Source organism: Primulina tabacum, chromosome 5 (genome assembly GCF_025594145.1).
Source record: "Primulina tabacum isolate GXHZ01 chromosome 5, ASM2559414v2, whole genome shotgun sequence".
In the NCBI taxonomy this organism is placed as follows: domain Eukaryota; kingdom Viridiplantae; phylum Streptophyta; class Magnoliopsida; order Lamiales; family Gesneriaceae; genus Primulina; species Primulina tabacum.
The window spans coordinates 23,351,698-23,370,646 of record NC_134554.1 but is presented as its reverse complement, the minus strand read 5'-3'; positions in this window follow the sequence as shown (position 1 = coordinate 23,370,646).

Below are 18,949 nucleotides of genomic sequence, written 5' to 3'. Positions count from 1 at the left end.
ATTAGTCACATTAAATTAAATAATATAAAGTATCTGTCAAACAACTGATATTTAAAATATAAATTAAAAAAATTTATATGACATAATTATAGGAAAGAAATCAGATGAATAAATATATATTTTTGACAAATAAAACAAATTCTAACTAGATTAATGATTATGGAAATTCTCAAATACGAACCAAATGATTATAGTTCTAAAATAAGAATTTGATTTTTCAGATCCTTTTACATAGTCAAAATAAACATATTACATGTAGCTTTAGTAATATCAACAATTTATTTAAGCACTGTAAGTTTTTACTCTCATGATTTTCCTATTTGTTAATTTATAAAGTTTGATAATAAACAATAATCATTAAACAAAAGGATGTATATATATATATATATATACACACACACACAATAAGGTAAATCAATTAAAAACTAAAATTTAATTATTTTCTCTATGAGTAAAATTCCAAGTTTGAAAGATTATAATTTTGAAAAAAAAAAAAAGAAAAAAGAATGTCATAAAGTATGATAAATCGTTCCACGACTAGCTTTTAAATCCTTTTGTGCTTACAAAAATAAGTGCTTTCCCATCTTTCCCCAAAACTTTTGGGCATAACTTATTATTTAATGCCACCACCACCAAACCTTTTGTAGTTGGACATTTTTAAAAAAGGAAACTTAAGGATGAATGGGGAACATGTATATATATTCTTAGCTATGAAGAAATTAAGTTGACAAAAAATTGAAAACTTTATGGTCATTAATAAAATGTAAATAATATTGTTTCGACGACGCATACGAATGGGCTCTGCCTCTGCCAGTCACTAGCTTGACCATTGGCCAAAACTCAGCACGAGCTAGCTCGTTCTTTCGAGTTTGATCCTAACTCGAAAGGTCAGGATCTCGGTGCTCTAAACTGAATAGCCAAGTAGTAAAGGTGAAGTCCTTGGCGATATCATCTTGAGAAGTGATCAGTGAATATTAATTAAGTTATTTTTATCATAGCTGGTATTTTTGTTAACTATTTTTTCCTTTTGGGAAACAGGGAAAGGGGAAAAAAAAGAAGAAGATATGGGAGTGTTATTGCACTATGAAAGAGACATCACTAGCTAGTAAATGAAACTCAACCATTGATGAAGCTTTGTGGAAGGCTTATAATGAACTAAAGGAAGCAAAATATATGACATTTTTGCTCCCTACAACCTGTCAAAAAGTGACCAAAACCATACAAGAACCTAAATGAAACAAATCGGTTGATGAATATGTTACTATGTAATCAAACTTCATATTATTTAATTTTCAATTTATGAATGTTCAGAACCTTAGAGATTAAGGTTTTCCCCAAGTTTTGAAATATACGTCGACAGTTTCAAGCACCACTGTATATGGTGGTGCCACTAGGAAGTATAGAGATAAAGATTTGTGCATCAGATTAGCATAATCGACGTAAAATATATAAAGAGATAAAAATACAAAAGATGATGGAACAAAAGGGGGAAACTTTAGGTATGTCCTTTTTCTACAATATTCTATGTAATTATATGGGGTCTCCAATGAGAGATCAGTAAGTTACCAAAGTAGTTGACAAATAACTTTTGTTAGACTTAATTGAATTGTGGTGATGAGAGTAAAAACCAGTAGGCAGTAATAACTAAATGAAAAGACATTATAATTAGCAGAAGCACTCGTATCGCTTTAATAGAAGCAGTACTTTTCAAAGTACTTATCGACTTATAAAAGCAGAAGCAGAACTCGGCTGAGAAAAGCAGAAGCATAACTTATCAGAACTTAAATATATATATATATAAGGGTCAATCCTTTATAGAAAACAAGGATCATCATCATTATCAACGCAACGATTATTCCAACGCTAGTTTGAGTTATCATCAACTACTACTTATCTTCACGCTCAATATACAGAAAAGCAACACACGCTTTATAATAGACATCTGATCTTTTGAGATCATTTTGTGCTGCTGTTTCTTCACTTCTTCACAAGCGATTCAAGTTTTATACATCTTATTGAGAAGAGTCTGTAATCTGAGAAATATTCTTTTCAGAACTTTACTATATTCATTACATTGTGTTGTGTGAAGCTAAGAGTTTCAATAGGCTAAGGGTAAGTCCTAATAAAGTGGATGTGTACAAAAGTTGTACTGTAAAAGCCAAAGTCTTTTAGTGATACCTTCTGGAAACAGAAGAAGGGGAGACGTAGAAGATTTCATCTTCGAACTTTCAGAACCAACCTCTGTTTATTGCCTACTATTTTATTGTTTTCACTCTCATATCATCGGATCGTTTCTGCACTTATTATTGTGATTTGCTGAAAATTTAATCGAACAAGATAAGCTACAATCTCTAACAGGATTCTAGCACCCTTTGCAAAAGCGTCCAACAAAGGAACGAGTTTATTCACCCTCCTGTAAACTCGATATCGATCTCCAACAAGTGGTATCAGAGCAGGCTATTCTTGTTCTAAGAATCTACAACAGATATGGCACACTTCAGTAAAGTTCCTATGTTCTCTAAAGAAGATTTAGATGATTAGAAGATCAGGATGCAAGGCCATCTTGCAGCCCAGGACGATGTCATGTGGGTTGTCATCACAGATGGTCCATTAAAGATTCTAAAGCCTAATCAATTGCTATTACTGATGGTGCACCATAAATAGTTTAAAACAAGAAGTGAATGGACTGGCGAGGACAAAAATAAAGCTAATCTAGACAATATTGCGAAGGACATTCTCTACAAAATACTTGATAAGAACACCTTCAGCAAGATCAAGATGTGTTCTACTGCGAAAGAGATTTGGAAGAAACTTATCCAAATCTGTGAAGGAAATGAACAGACCAAGGAGAACAAGTTGTCTGTAGCAATGCAAAAATTTGAAAATCTCAAAATGAAAGCTGGAGAAACTCTAAGCGAGTTTGATGAACATTTCAGCAGCTTGGTTAATGAACTTGCTGCCCTGGAAAAGGAAAATTGAAATAGAGAAGTGGCACTCAAAGAAATGAGAGCCTTATCCAGGGAATGTGATGTAAAAATAATGGTTATAAGAGTCTCAAAAGATCTGAACAAGTTAAAACTACATGACTTGTTTGTAGACTTGAAAGCTTATGAGTTTGAACTGGAAGTGAGAAGCGGAGAAGAGCCCTTGTCGAAACACCTACCAAGGCTCTTGAAGCTACTTCCACTACTACTACTATTACTACTACTGCTACTAATGCAGTTGTTTCAAATGTATCACTTGCTGCTGAAAGCACATCTGACAAGACTGCTGAACAAATCAGCAATGATGCAATGTCCTTTTCGTGAAGAAATTTTCCAGATTCATGAAGAAGAATCACCGAACATACCAAAGTCCAAACTGGAACTTCAAGAAGGAATCACCACCTGGTGTTATGGCTTGTTTCAACTGTGGAAAAATCGGGCATTTATTGCTGATTGTCCGAAACCTAAGAAGGATTATTAGAAGAAGAAGGACTACAAGCGAAATGATAAGAAGTTCAGAAGAGACCGCAAAGAAATGATTGCTGAGGAAAGTAAATCAAAGTGGGCGGGTTCTAGCTCTGAATCTTCTGACTCAGATAGCCACTCCAGTGATAGTGATGCAGAAGATATCAAATGTCTCATGGAAAACACTGAATCAACCTCGACATCTGGAGAGGTATTTGATTTCGATTATAATGAATTTACACGAACTGATTTGATTAAAGCACTGCATGACATGGTGGAAGAGTACTCAAGACTTTCTCAATCATTCGAAGAAGTTAAAACTGAAAATCAAAACTTAAAAGATCAAATCAGTAAGGTTACTTGCTTGCAAGAAAACAACTGTAGTGATCTAAAAGTTGAGATAAGTAAGTTGAAAAATGAGAATGACGGAGTAAATGCAGATTACCAGACAACGAGGTCTGAAAATCAGAAGCTATCACTTCTGGTAAATGCATGGAATAAGTCTTCTGTTTCATTAGAGAAGATGCAAGAATTACAGAAGTAATCTGGAGACAGGAGTGGTATCGGATTTAGTAATAATGAAAGCACTTCTGAAACAAGTGCTAAGCCAGAATTGGATACAAGCAAAGGGAAATACATTCGTTTTGTTAAATCCAGTGTGGTATATGAACCAGCAGTACCAACTGTTCAAGTCAGAAGGTTTGAGGATCAGACGAACAGAAGTAAGCATTATGGTCTGGGTTATGTTGAACCTAAGAGAAGAGTCCACCAGAGTGCTGGATCCAGTAGAGGATTCAACTCAGGAGGACAACACTCTATGAAGGTTAGAAACTACCAGTACTATAATTCTAGATCAGTTCAAAGAGATACAGATCAGACGACAAAAACAGAAGGGAAGAATAAGATCCTAAAATGCGTTCTGTTAGAAATAATAGATCTTATGCTGCACGACCTCTATAGATACCCAAAGTACAAGGTCACCTAGAATTGTACAAATGTCGGTTCCTAAAGGACTGATAAGGCTTGAACCCAAATAGATTGGGTACCAGTTACTAAAACTTGTGCTTGCAGGAACATGAGAAGAAAACCAAAATAAGCAGCTCTACATGGTATCTGGACAGTGGATGTTCCAGACATATGACTGGACAAAAGAGTCTACTTTCAGAAATAATGAGTTGTACTGAACCAAAGATAACTTTTGGGGACAACTCTAAAGGTAAACCGTGGGTAAGAGTAAGATTATCCATGATAATATTATTATAAATGATGTGCTCTTGGTTGAAAATCTTTGTTACAATTTAATCAGTATTAGTCAACTGTACGATAATGGATACTCAGTAGCTTTTCAAAAGCACACCTGCACAGTTAAAGATGCCAATGAATCTATAGTCTTAGCCGGAATAAGAGAAGGCAACACCTATAAAGTATAATGGAACAAAGATCATGTTAATGTTCCTACATGTTTAGTTGCCTCCCTTAGTGATAAACATTGGCTATGGCACAAGAGATTGAATCATCTTAATTTCAAGTCTATGAATAATCTCAAGAAGCAGAACATAGTTGATGGTTTACCTAATATTAATTTCGTTAAGAATCATGTATGTTCTGCATGTCAACTCGGCAAACAAGTGAGATCTAGCTTCAAGAGTAAAGGTAGTAAATCAACATCAAGGTGTTTGAAATTATTCCATATAGACTTGTTTGGTCCAATCCCTATCATGAGCTTAGGGAGAATGAAATATACTCTTGTTGTTGTTGATGACTTTTCTAGATTTACTTGGGTGATATTTCTTGCTGGAAAAGATTAAACCAATGGCCTCCTGATCAAGCTTCTGAAAAAGATTCAAAATGAAAAATCAGTTTCTGTAATCAAAATCAGAAGTGATTGGAGCACTGATGTAACGCCCTGAAAATTTGAAGGTCCACCACATGCATGCAATTATTAAATTCTTTTGTATTTTAATTAAATGTTTTAATTACATTAATTAATTATGTTGTACATATTTGCATGTTTAAATTATATTTTTCTACATGGTTGCGTTAACATGTATTTTTAAAGGTTATTCAAGTTGCGATCGAGGAACGGAGACCGAGGGCTGAAAAATAGAAAATGTTTTTATTGGTTAATTGTTTTTAATTATTTAAATTAAGGGTGATAATTTTAATTATTTTTGAAAATAATGGGTTTTGAGGTGATTTTATACGCCATGACGTAAATTTTATCGGTGTTGGTTTTTCAACAAAACCACGAACTTTTTGGCAACACGGCTAATAAATTCACAAACTTATTTTATCAAAACTATTTTAATAATTTAATTAAATCCTAATCAAGCTTTAATGGACCTAAATTATACTTAATAGGCCTAAAGCCTTGATTAGAAAGATATTTAAATATAAAATATGATAACACCCCCAAACCCTTTTCACAAGTCACGCCAATTCAGAATTTCGGCACGCACAAATTCTCCCTTCATCATACACGATACACACCACCAAGTTTGAGAAGAAAAAATCGTAAGCTTCAAGGGTTGGCAAGCCTTGGTCCTCCACGTCATCGTTCTTCATTGTCAACGTTTATTCGTGCGTTTAAACGCAAAGGCAGGCCTTAATCTCCTTTTTCTCATCTTTCACACCATATTATGTGTTTGATACATGATTGCATGAAAAACATGATAAACTTTTATATTTTCGTTTTTATGGTTATACATGCACAAAACAAGAGTTTTTCTTTTTTAAAACTCTTCATAATGATGCACAAAAGGGCTGCCATGGTAGGGGTACTTGAAGGGATGTTTTTTCACATGTTTAAGGGTCCCTAGGTGTATGTTTAAAGACTGAAAAATATAGGAAAAGAATAAAAACGAAAATAGACTTCTTAAAGGAAAGGACTCTTCGACTAGGAGTCTTTGAGGGTCACGACTGCTAGATGCAGTTAGGGAGGGTCCACTAGACTTAATTGGACTGCATAGGAGGGATGGGTAGAGGCTGGACGTGGTGGTTAAGGGCTGGAGGCGAAGCTAGCCTAGGTTCGAATCATATTAGGACTAGGACTCTTGTGCAGAAAAATTCAGTAGCTTCCTAGGCATATTCAAGGGACTTAATGGGCTGGAATTTGGTTGTATATGGGTTAGTTAGGTATTATTAAGATTTGGTTCAAGTTTGGTGAAGTTTGGTTAAGTTTCGAGTCCATACGAGTCAAAACTGGGAAGTACGTCTAAGTTTAAAAACGAATAGGGAAACGCCTAGATTTAAGCTTAATAAAATTATGAAAAAATTATATTTAAGCTCAAATAATTATTAAAAGTCTAAGTTTTTAATTTGGGAATTTTATGTTAAGGTTTGGTTTAATTCGGGATTAAAACGCATTAATACGTCACATTTAAAAATTAATTTAAAAGTCCTTGATTTAAGCTAAATAAAAATATGAGAAAATTCTTGAAAACTTAAATAATTATTTGGGACATGTTAGAGTCAATGAAATTAAGAAAAAATCAAAAACGGGAAATTTTAAGCGTGCAGGGGTAAAACGGTCTTTTTACACCTAAAAATTATTAAACGTCATGGCAGTGCTCTAAATGCTATTTTTATGATATTATGGTTATTTTTAAATGTTTATGAAATGTTCATGATTAAATTATGATTTTTAAATGTCTATGGGATTTTTATGATTTATGGAAGACGTTTAAAAGACATGCTGCATGCTTGGTTTAAAAAAAAAATATATATGTTATGCATGATTTTTATAAAGTAATGAGAACGTAAACGTTGAAAGAAGTGTAGTAATTGTGACTAATTCGATAATGTTGGAGATATCGTGAGGGTGACGGTCCCAGTGGGAGCCCGACGATCGTATTTTCATTATTAAGAATATGAGGTAACGGTATGAGGTAACGGTATGTGGTAACGGTAAGAATGGAATATCGTGAGGGGAAAAGGCCCCAAGGGAGCCCATTTATGGGAAAAGGCCCCAGAGGGATCCCCGACGATCGTATTTCTATTCGAAAGAGGATAGGCCAGGGCCCAGTTGACCGGTGAGAGTGTTGCTGGTGTCCCCCGCCGCCCAATACTGCAGTTTCATGTAGATGGATCGATCGAATTTTTGAGGTTTGACGAAAGTCACAATTAACGATCTGAATTCAACAAAGAAAAAGGAAAAGGAAAATAATTATGATCATGAAAAATGTTTTATGTTATGTCATGTTGAGGAAAAAGAAAGGAAAATGTTCAGGTTTATTTGATACATGTCATGAAAATGTTTATGCTTAAAGTTGATGCATCATTATGAAATTGTTTCTATTTAAAGTTCATGCATCATAAAAAGGTTTACGAAAATGTTCATGTTTGAAGTTTATGCATCTTCATGAAAACGATATTTTAAGTACAAGTATTTTTCACTGTTATATGTTGACTGTATTACGTATTACTTGTTATCAAGATTATGGTGTGTTGAGTCTTTAGACTCACTAGATGTGATGGATGCAGGTGAGGTTGAGGGTGGGCTTTACGAATGATTTGACTGGACTGAATGCGCACACAACCCGAGGACCAGCGCTTCTACTTTTTCCGCATTTACGATTTATGATTCATGATTTACGTTAAAGATTTTAAGACTATTTATTTATGTTTCGAGAGGTTTTTGAGATATTATAGTATGTGCTGTATTTCTCAATTATAAAGTTGGTTGTTTTATTTTAAAAGGATGTCCAAAATATTTTATGTAATTTTTGGTTGTTCGGCCGATGCTAGGGAGTTTAAAAAAAAAATTCTAGTACTTTTAAAACAATAAAAAGGGCATACGTTTCGTTGGTATCAGAGCAAATGTCATGTAAAGGGTTGTGCCACCATCAGCGCCAAAAAGATCAGTCGTCAAGCCTCAATCTGTAATTTTACATGCTTTATATGATTTTATGATGTTACCTGAATAAGTACATGACTTATATGTTCACGTCACATGTTTAATAGTATTATGATGATAAATGTTTTATACGCTCTAGAATTTTTATACGTGATACGATATGAAATAAGAAATTATTTGATTTTAACGCATGTTGGTTTCGTGGTGGAATTGGACTATTTTGATTTTTGAGTTTTAGTATTGACGTTCTACTTTTTGGGCTATAAGTTAATCGTGAATATTATGAATGCTTTTGGGACACGTAGATTTTCTAAGAAAATATTTTTGATTCATGGTTACTAGTAGAAATAATTTTTGGAAATTACTCATAAGAAATAATGATTCGAGGATTTGCAATGACTTGGGAGTAAGAAAATGTATAAATTGGGATTTTAAGTTTTGATGAAAGGTAAGATTGATTATGAGAATTGATTTTTGGGTAAATAAGTTTAAAATTATCGAAATTATGTTATGGGAAACTCGTAGCAGGAAATTAAGAATGCCAAGAACTTATGTGTTAATCGTAAGATTTTTGAAATTAAGAACCAATTAGGATAATTTTTGTGGAAATTAAGAATTTGTTTTGCAATTATTACGAAATTTGGGGACTAGTTTATCAATAAGTGAGAATTGAATGAGTTAATTGATAAGAGTTTCTGATGATTTAGACTTTTAAGAATATTTGGAACCTTGAGATATCTTGGTTATAGTGTTATAAGGAATGTTGATCATGGGTTTTTAATGATGAGTCAATACTAAGTTTGAAAAATCTAAGCGTTAGCGGATGCGTTTGGGATTTTAAGGTTGAAGTATGATAAGTTGATGAAAGTTTTGGGTATAAAATAAGGAAAGTAATATACGATAAGTATGGTCATCCATCTTTAATATTGGGAATTGTAAGAAAACTTGAAATTCGAAGTTATAATAGTAAGAGCACTAAGTCATTATGGGTCTTCTTAAGTTGCAAATCGCAAATAAGGATTTAGAAGGAAAATTTAATTGGGATCAAGGACACATAGGATATTCTAGAGTTTAAGTTTTATCAGAGTAGCACAGCGGAAGCATGAATTTTTGGGATACTAGAACTAAGTTTAAACTTTTGATTATTAAAGATAAGCGAATTTCGAGGACGAAATTCAATTTAAGGGGGGAAGATTGTAACGCCCCGAAAATTTGAAGGTCCACCACATGCATGCAATTATTAAATTCCTTTGTATTTTAATTAAATGTTTTAATTGCATTAATTAATTATGTTGTACATATTTGCATGTTTAAATTATATTTTTCTACATGGTTGCGTTAAAATGTATTTTTAAAGGTTATTCAAGTTGCGATAGAGGAACGGAGACCGAGGGCTGAAAAATAGAAAATGTTTTTATTGGTTAATTGTTTTTAATTATTTAAATTAAGGGTGATGCTTTTTATTATTTTTGAAAATAATGGGTTTTGAGGTGATTTTATACGCCGGGACGTAAATTTTATCGGTGTTGATTTTTCAACAAAACTACGAACTTTTTGGCAACTCGGCTAATAAATTCACAAACATATTTTATCAAAACTATTTTAATAATTTAATTAAATCCTAATCAAGCTTTAATGGGCCTAAATTATGCTTAACAGACCTAAAGCCTTGATTAGCAAGATATTTAAATATAAAATATGATAACACCCCCAAACCCTTTTCACAAGTCACGCCAATTCAGAATTTCGGCACACAAAAATTCTCCCTTCATCATACACGATACACACCACCAAGTTTGAGAAGAAAAAATCGTAAGCTTCAAGGGTTGGCAAGCCTTGGTCCTCCGCGTCATCGTTCTTCATCGTCAACGTTTATTCGTGCGTTTAAAACGCAAAGACACGTCTTAATCTTCTTATTCTCATCTTTCACACCATATTATGTGTTTGATACATGATTGCATGAAAATATGATACAACTTTTATATTTTCGTTTTTATGGTTATACATGCACAAAACAAGAGTTTTTCTTTTTTAAAACTCTTCATAATGATGCACAAAGGGGCTGCCATGGTAAGGGTACTTGAAGGGATGTTTTTGCACATGTTTAAGGGTCCCTAGGTGTATGTTTAAAGGCTGAAAAAATAGGGAAAAAATAAAAACGAAAATAGACTCCTTAAGGGAAAGGACTCTTCGACTAGGAGTCTTTGAGGGTCACGGCTGCTAGATGCGGTTAGGGAGGGTTCACTAGACTTAGTTGGGCTGCATAGGAGGGATGGGTAGAGGCTGGACATGGTGGTTAAGGGCTGGAGGCGAAGCTAGCCTAGGTTCGAATCATATTAGGACTATGACTCTTGTGCAGAAAAATTCAGTAGCTTCCTAGGCATATTCAAGGGACTTAATGGGCTGGAATTTGGTTGTATATGGGTTAGTTAGGTGTTATTAAGCTTTGGTTCAAGTTTGGTTAAGTTTCGAGTCCACACGAGTCAAAACTAGGAAGTACGTCTAAGTTTAAAAACGAATAGGAAAACACCTAGATTTAAGCTTAATAAAATTATGGAAAAATTATATTTAAGCTCAAATAATTATTAAAAGTCTAAGTTTTTAATTTGGGAATTTTATGTTAAGGTTTGGTTTAATTCGGGATTAAAACGCATTAATACGTAATTTAAAAGTCCTCGATTTAAGCTAAATAAAAATATGAGAAAATTCATGTAAACTTAAATAATTATTTAGGACATGTTAGAGTTAATGAAATTAAGAAAAATTCAAAAACGAGAAATTTTACGTGCAGGGGTAAAACGGTCTTTTACACCTAAAAATTAGTAAACGTCATGCCAGTGCTCTAAATGCTATTTTTATGATATTATGGTTATTTTTAAATTTTTATGAAATGTTAATGATTAAATTATGATTTTTAAATCTCTATGAGATTTTTATTATTTATGAAAAACATTTAAAAGACACGTTGCATGCTTGGTTTCAAAAACAATACTATATATTATGCATGATTTTTATAAAGTAATGAGAATGTAAACGTTGAAGGAAGTGAAGTAATTGTGACTAATTCGATAATGTTGGAGATATCGTGAGGGTGACGGTCCTAGTGGGAGCCCGACGATCGTATTTACATTATTACGAATATGAGGTAACGGTATGTGGTAACGGTAAGATTGGAATATCGTGAGGGAAAAAAGCCCCAGAGGGATCCCAGTTGACCGGTGAGAGTGTTGCTGGTGTCCCCCGCCACCCAGTACTGCGGTTTCATGTAGATGGATCCATCGACTTTTTGAGGTTTGAGTAAATTCACAATTAATGATCTGAATTCAATAGAGGAAAAGGAAAAGGAAAAGGAAAATGTTTATGATCATGAAAAAGGTTTTATGTTATGTCATGTTGAGGAAAAAGAAAGGAAAAGGTTCTGGTTTATGTGATAAATGTCATGAAAATGTTTATGCTTAAAGTTGATGCATCATTATGAAAATATTTCTATTGAAAGTTCATGCATCATAAAAAGGTTTACGAAAATGTTCATGTTTGAAGTTCATGCATCTTCATGAAAACGATATTTTAAGTACAAGTATTTTTCACTGTTATATGTTGACTGTATTACGTATTACTTGTTATCAAGATTATGGTGTGTTGAGTCTTTAGACTCACTAGGTGTGATGGATGCAGGTGAGGTTGAGGGTGGGCTTGACGAATGATTTGACTGGACTGAAGGCGCACACAACCCGAGGACCAGCGCTTCTACTTTTTCCGCATTTACGATTTATGATTCATGATTTACGTTAAAGATTTTAAGACTATTTATTTATGTTTCGAGAGGTTTTTGAGAGATTATAGTATGGGCTGTATTTCTCAATTATAAAGTTGGTTGTTTTATTTTAAAAGGATATCCAAAATATTTTATGTAATTTTTGGTTGTTCGGCCAATGCTAGGGAGGTTTAAAAAAAAATTCTATTACTTTTAAAGCAATAAAAAGGATAGACGTTTCAGTTGGTATCAGAGCAAAGGTCATGTATATGGGTTAGTTAGGTTTTATTAAGCTTTGGTTCAAGTTTGGTTAAGTTTCGAGTCCATACAAGTCAAAACTGGGAAGTACGTCTAAGTTTAAAAACGAATAGGGGAACACCTATATTTAAGATTAATAAAATTATGAAAAAATTATATTTAAGCTCAAATAATTATTAAAAGTCTAAATTTTTAATTTGGGAATTTTATGTTAAGGTTTGGTTTAATTCGGGATTAAAACGCATTAATACGTCACATTTAAAGATTAATTTAGAAGTCCTCGATTTATGCTAAATAAAAATATGAGAAAATTCATGTAAACTTAAATAATTATTTGGGACATGTTAGAGTCAATGAAATTAAGAAAAAGTAAAAAACGGGAAATTTTACGTCCAGGGGTAAAACTAGGGATGTAATCGAGTCGAGCCGAGCCGAACTCTTGAATGATTGAGCTTGGTTCGTTTATAATCGAGCCGAGCTTGAGCTTTATTTAACGAATATATGCATGGCTCACGAGTTTATTCAAGCCTTTATCGAACCTAAACAAGCTTAATAAATATGAATTATACATTTAAATTTTCATTAAATTAATTAAAAATTCAATTATATATTTAAAGAAAAATATATTATTCTTATTAAAATTTGTAAATTTATTATAATAAATAAATTTAATAGATTTTTCTATATATTTCATAAATAATATGCAAAATCAATAAATCAAATATCAAAACTATTATTTTTTCATCTAAAAGATTACTCATAACCTTGCCAACGAACATGTTCACGAACTAACGAGCCGAATACTGTAAAGATTGAGTTTGGTTTGTTTATCTTAACAAGCCTCATTAAACGAGCTCAAACGAGCTTTTATCGAATCGAGCTTCGAATAGCTCACAAACAGTTTGGTTCGTTTACATCCCTAGGTAAAACGGTCTTTTTAAACCTAAAAATTAGTAAACGTCATGACAGTGCTCTAAATGCTATTTTTATGATATTATGATTATTTTTAAATTTTTATGAAATGTCCATGATTAAATTATGATTTTTAACTGTCTATGGGATTTTTATGATTTATGGAAGACATTTAAAAGACATGTTGCATGCTTGGTTTCAAAAACAATAGTATATGTTATGCATGATTTTTATAAAGTAATGAGAATGTAAACGTTGAATGAAGTGAAGTAATTGTGACTAATTCGATAATGTTGGAGATATCGTGAGGGTGACGGTCCCAGTGGGAGCCCGACGATCGTATTTCCATTATTACGAATATGAGGTAACAGTATGAGGTAACGGTATGTGTTAACGGTAAGAATGGAATATCGTGAGGGGAAAAGGCCCCAGAGGGAGCCCATTAATGGGAAAAGGCCCCAGAGGGAACCCCGACGATCGTATTTCTATTCGAAAGAGGATAGGCCAGGGCCCAGTTGACCGGTGAGAGTGTTGCTGGTGTCCCCCTCCACCCAGTACCGCGGTTTCATGTATATGGATCCATCAACTTTTTGAGGTTTGAGGAAAGTCACAATTAACGATTTGAATTCAACAAAGGAAAAGGAAAAGGAAAATGTTTATGATCATGAAAAAGGTTTTATGTTATGTCATGTTGAGGAAAAAGAAAGAAAAATGTTCAGGTTTATGTGATACATGTCATGAAAATGTTTATGCTTAAAGTTGATGCATCATTATGAAAATGTTTCTATTTAAAGTTCATGCATCATAAAAAGGTTTACGAAAATGTTCATGTTTGAAGTTTATGCATCTTAATGAAAACGATATTTTAAGTACAAGTATTTTTCACTGTTATATGTTGACTGTATTACGTATTACTTGTTATCAAGATTATGGTGTGTTGAGTCTTTAGACTCACTAGGTGTGATAGATACAGGTGAGGTTGAGGGTGGGCTTGACGAATGATTTGACTGGACTGAAGGCGCACACAACCCGAGGACCAGCGCTTCTACTTTTTCCGCATTTACGATTTATGATTCACGATTTACCTTAAAGATTTTAAGACTATTTATTTATGTTTCGAGAGGTTTTTGAGAGATTATAGTATGGGCTGTATTTCTCAATTATAAAGTTGGTTGTTTTATTTTAAAAGGAAGTCCAAAATATTTTATGTAATTTTTGGTTGTTCGGCCGATGCTAGGTAGGTTTAAAAAAAAAAATTTCTAGTACTTTTAAAGCAATAAAAAGGGCAGACGTTTCAACTGAGTTTACTAACAAGATTCTTGAGTTGTATTTGGATGAACAGGGTATTCATAATGATTATTCAGCTTCCAGAACGTCTCAACAAAATGGAGTAGGTGAGAGAAGCTGCTCTAGAACAATGCTAGCAGATGCAGACATCTTTCAGCGCTTCTGGGCAGAAGCAATCAACTCAGCGTGCTAGACACAGAACAGAACCATGATCAACAAAAGGCACAATCAGACTCCATATGAGATATGAAAAGGGAGTAAGCCTAATGTATCATATTTTCATGTATTTGATTGCAGATGCTTTGTGTACAATAATGATAAAAATTATTTGTATGCAATTATTCAAAATCAGATGCTGGATTTTTTCTTGGATATTCAGCAGTATGCAAAGCATTTAGAATTTTCAATAATAGAACTCTTAATGTTAAAGAATCTATTCTTGTTGTCTTCAATGAAGATAGTAGTGCTCCTGTAATTTCTAACATGTCAAATCTAAGTAACAGATTAGACAAGATTCATGTGGAATTGAATAGTGAAGATGATGCAGAACCAAGTATCAAAGACGCTCAAAATCCAAGACCAGACATTCCTATGGTAGAACCAGCTTTACAGACACATGATGTACCAGAACCTATAGCTGACGTTCCAGAACATACTACTGCTTTATTAGAGGATAATCAAAATCCATCAAATCAGGAAGAAATCCCTCTAAACCCTTTCATTTGGAGAAAATCACACCCTCCATCTTTAGTTATTGGAAATCCAGTAGCTCCATTGAGAACCAAAAGGCAAATGTTAAATGAATATATACATTCTGATTTATTTCTCAGGATGAACCAAAGAAGATTAAAGAAGCTCTTCTGGATCCCAGTTGGATTGAAGCTATGCAAGAAGAGCTGAATCAATTTAAAAGAAATGAAGTTTGGTTTCTTGTATCTAGACCATCTCATCAAGCAGTTATTGGAACTCGGTGGGTATTTAGAAACAAGCTGAATGAAGAAGGTACTATGGTTAGAAATAAAGTAAGACTGGTGGCTCAAGGTTTCAGACAAGAAGAAGGAATAGACTATGATGAAACCTATGCACCAGTTGCAAGGCTTGAAGAAATCAGAATAATCTTAGCCTTTGCTGCTTTCAAGAACCTCAAATTTTACCAGATGGATGTGAAAAGTGCCTTCCTAAATGGTCTACTACAAGAAGAGGTCTACGTTGAACAACCCCCATGTTTTATTGATCATTTCTTACCGCATCATGTCTTTAATTTACACAAAGCTCTGTATGGTTTGAAGCAGGCACCTAAAGCTTGTTTGCTAAGTTAATGCATGATCAATTTGAAATGAGCATGATGGAAGAATTGACATTTTTCCTAGGACTGTAGATCAAGCAACTCAATACAGGGATCTTCATAAATCAGGCTAAGTACACAAAAAAACTACTGAAAAAGTTTGGCATCGAAACATGCTTTGCTGCTTCCACTACAATGAGCTCATCTACTAAGCTTGAAAAAGATGAAAATGGAATTTCAGTAGAGGTAACTCAGTATCGTGGTCTTATTGGTTCTTTGTTATAACTTACTGCCAGTAGACCTGCTATTATGTTTGTTGTTTGTATTTGTGCGAGATTCAGTCTAACCCTAAGCAATCGCACTATATTGCTGCTAAACGAATTCTGAAATATTTGAAGGGTACTCAAAATGTCGGCCTATGGTATCCCAATGATTCTTCTTTCAATCTTATTGGATATTCAAATGCTGACTATGCATGTTGCAAACTAGATATAAAAAGCAGCAGTGGTTTTTGTCAATTTCTTGGTAATAGGTTGATCTCCTGGTTTAGTAAAAAACAAACTTCCATTGCCATGTCAAGTGTAGAAGCAGAATACCTTGCTGCTGGAAGTTGCTGCTCTCAATTACTTCGGATGCAACAACAACTTAAGAACTATGGAGTTCAAACCTCTGAATCATCTATATTCTGTGACAATACCAGTGCTATAGCAATTACTCACAATCCAGTACTTCATTCCAGAACGAAGCACATTGACATCGGACATCATTTTATTAGAGATCATGTGCAGAAGAAGGACATTCGTCTGGAATATGTCCCTACTGATCAACAAGCAGCAGACATCTTTACAAAGCCTCTGCCTAAGAATAAGTTTTCTTATTTTCGTAATGTTCTTGGTTTAATTAATTTATCGTAACTACTGATTACTATATTCTTTTTTCTTCATGCATTTAGTAATAAAAGCAGTAGACAACAAGAAGTATGACTAAATGAACCCTTTTCATTCATAAAATCAGATGCGTTACAATAGATAAACAGTTACAATTGTTGATATCAGCAGTACTGAGATTTACAACAGAAACCCTAACTAAGACTTGTTGGAATCACCCCTCTCTTTGCATGATCGTGGTTCGTAAACGGAATGATTCCGCAGCTTAGTCCTAATAATAATATAGAATAATCTAACTGATTATTCAGATTACAGGTCAAGGAATTTCTTCCAAGTCTTCATCTCTTGGAAAATTATGTCTTCAAACATCTTCTTACGAGACGCCGGAAGTTGCCTTTGTAACTTCTTTGCTGCATCCAACTCAGAAGAAGACTCTGTTGAATTACTTGCACTATCCATTTGTTAAGTGACTAAAATGATTTCATTTATGTGTTTGCAGGTCCTTATAATTATTCTTGGGGGAAATCGAAGAGTCAAGTGACTGTTCACATCTTGCACAAATATCAAAAGTCATATGTCTTTTCCTCAGATCTCGAATCTTCGATTTTAATATATGTTTATTTGCATCAATTTAGGGGGAATTTGTTGACTGATATTTACGTATCTTGTCAAAATCAGAAGGAGATGTGTCTTTTTGATAAAACAATGTGTATACTGGTTTTATCAAGATGCTGGATATATTTCAACGTTTTATGATTTTCAGTAGATATTATCATAAAACGACAAATCCTCTTCTGATTTTTTTTAGTAACTGATAAAGATAAAAAATTGTATATTAATGAAATGTTTTATAATATAAATATATAGTTTTTGTTTTATTAAATGTTTAAATATTATATGTTTTATAATAAATTGTATAAAATATAAGTTGTTGTGTAATTATAAGTTTTTACTAATTTTTACAGATTCGATAAAACAAGAATAACATTGGCGTTGCAAATGAGATTAAGATGATTCTTGGACCTGTAGAAAGTTGATGTTAATAACTACAATATTGGTGGCAAGCATGAGATAAAAATCTTCTCACAAGTAGGATCAAATTAAGCAACAAATAAATGTACCAAAGAAGTGGCAGTTTTACCATGCTCAAGCATTTTGACTATATCTCTCAAATTACTTGGTTAAATGGTTAAAAAAATACCACAATTCAAACAACTCAGATATCTACATGTTTTGTTTTATGTGGAGAAGAAAATTCGGATGTGAAGATTTTCAAAAGTGATGTGTATTAAAATATTAATTTCTTGGAACACCAATGAAGACTTATGTGTAAAAAATAATATTTTATTTGTGGTTGTCTCCCCAAATTTGGCTATAAATAGGGGTGCATTGTAATGTATTGAGATATCCCACATTTTATGAACAAACCTTTGAGTTCATAATATTTCTCACTTTGTTTTTCCTTTATTTCTTCATTTAAATATAATTAGCATGTTAAATTCATATTCAAAGTTTTACACTTTGAATAATGAGTAGCTAACTTCCCAAAGTTGAGATGAAAATGTGAAACTCTTGACATGATAATAAGGTTATTAAAAGGTAAGAATCTATGTTTTATATTATTTAATCATTATTTATTGTTTATGTTATTTTTATTTATTTAAGTATTATTATACCCTACTTATAAGTGGGAGTTTTGATTTATTGTAGCTATATGTTACACTAAATTCTTGGAACCATTTAAATGTTATTTTGGTATTACCAATCATTTAAAGTGGATGTCTTGATTTATTATATATGATTATATCATAATTGTTAGAATTAAATTTATTGTGGAGATGCTAAGGAAAAACCAGTAGATGTTGGATTAGTACAAAACCAGTAAAACCAGTAGATGTTGTAAACCAGAAGTACTTGTATCGCGCTAAAACCTGCTTAAATAATTTCTTAGCTAAAACCAGAACTAGAAGGATACAAAATTCGAAATATACACTAACAGAATCTTGCGTATCTCAAGGTCTCTAAATATTACCGTTGATCTATTAACGTGATACCAGCATTTATTGCTTCATTAAATGCCATTAAATGCTATCCAAGAACATTTAAGACGGTATACCATTTTTGGTATGAACTGCGACTGATTACTTTTGATGTATTCTGCAGGGTCCATTTTAAGCAATAAAGCTGAACCACCAAAAAGAAAAGAACCGTTCAGTTTTTGAACGTTGAATAGAGCCTATATATGGAGATGAAGGATTTCGT